Source organism: Cebus imitator, unplaced genomic scaffold (genome assembly GCF_001604975.1).
Source record: "Cebus imitator isolate Cc_AM_T3 unplaced genomic scaffold, Cebus_imitator-1.0 Scaffold2, whole genome shotgun sequence".
In the NCBI taxonomy this organism is placed as follows: domain Eukaryota; kingdom Metazoa; phylum Chordata; class Mammalia; order Primates; family Cebidae; genus Cebus; species Cebus imitator.
Genome location: NW_016107317.1, coordinates 9,874,544 through 9,875,862, shown reverse-complemented (window position 1 = coordinate 9,875,862; position 1,319 = coordinate 9,874,544).

The following is a 1,319-nucleotide window of genomic DNA, read 5'->3' as shown; positions in this document are numbered from 1 at the left end:
GTGCTGGGATTACAGGCTTGAGCCACCGCGCCCGGCCTTTTTTTTTTTTTTAAACCCCAAATCACCACACAGTGAGTGGCTTACACAAATTTATTATTTTACAGTTCTGGAAATTATCGGCCTCCCTGAGCTAAAACCAAGGCATTAGCAGAGCTGTGCTCTTTTCTGCAGGCCCTAGAGAATAATCAATTTTCCTGCCTTTTCCAGGCGGAAACTATCACATTCCTTCGCTTTTAACTCCCCTTCATTTCCTTTTCTTTTTCTTTTTTTTTTTTTTTTGAGACGAAGTTTTGCCCTTGTTGCCCAGGCTGGAGTGCAATGGCACCATCTGGGCTCACCGTGACCTCCGTCTCCCAGGTTCAAGCGATTCTCCTGCCTCAATCTGCTGAGTAGCTGGGATTACAGGAATCTGCCACCACACCCGGCTGATTTTGTATTTTTAATAGAGATGGGGTTTCTCCATGTTGGTCAGGCTGGTCTCGAACTCCTGACCTCAGGTGATCCACCCTCCTTAGCCTCCCGAAGTGCTGGGATTACAGGCGTCAGCCACTGCGCCCGGCCCTAACTCTCTTTCCTTTTCAAAGTCAGCAATGGCTGGTGGAGTCTTTCTCACATCACATCACTTCTGCCTCCTGCTTCCACATTTAAGGACACCTGTAATTACACTGGGTCCACCGATGATCCACGTAATCTCCTCATTTTACAGTTGGCTGATTGGCAACCCTAATTCCACCTGCAACCTTTATTCCCTTTTGCCAGCAAACAACATATTCATAGGCTCCTGATATTGCAACATGGACATCTTTGGGGAGCCGTTATTCTGCTACCAATTTTTTTTTTCCAATCTTAGATTGGAACCAAAAATGGAAAGGTCCTGAATATCAGGATTGTCATCCACATTCTTCATGCCAGGGCAGAAAACACAATGTCTATTTTCAGATTAAAGACGGTTTCAGTTCAAATATTTTCTTGCTTTTAGCTAGAATTACAGCAATTCAGTGTGGTAGCCCAGATTGTCTCATACTGATTGGGTGCTCTGCTTGACAGATCTAGATAACTTTGATTAATAAAATATGGGAAGATAAATTAAATATTGATAAATGCAGTTTGGTGCATTCATCTTTTCAAAACACAGGGCCTTTTGGAAGAGGAAACCGTAAAAGGGGATCTCAGTAGGGAACAACTGGGAACTACTACCTTAAAAAAAATATGGCCTCTGATTATTCCAGTTGGTCCTACTTGGAGATATGGCATTTTTCCCTATTACTGATAGATCTCTAGGGTTGGAGTATGAAAGATTTAAAAAATACTTTTTAAAA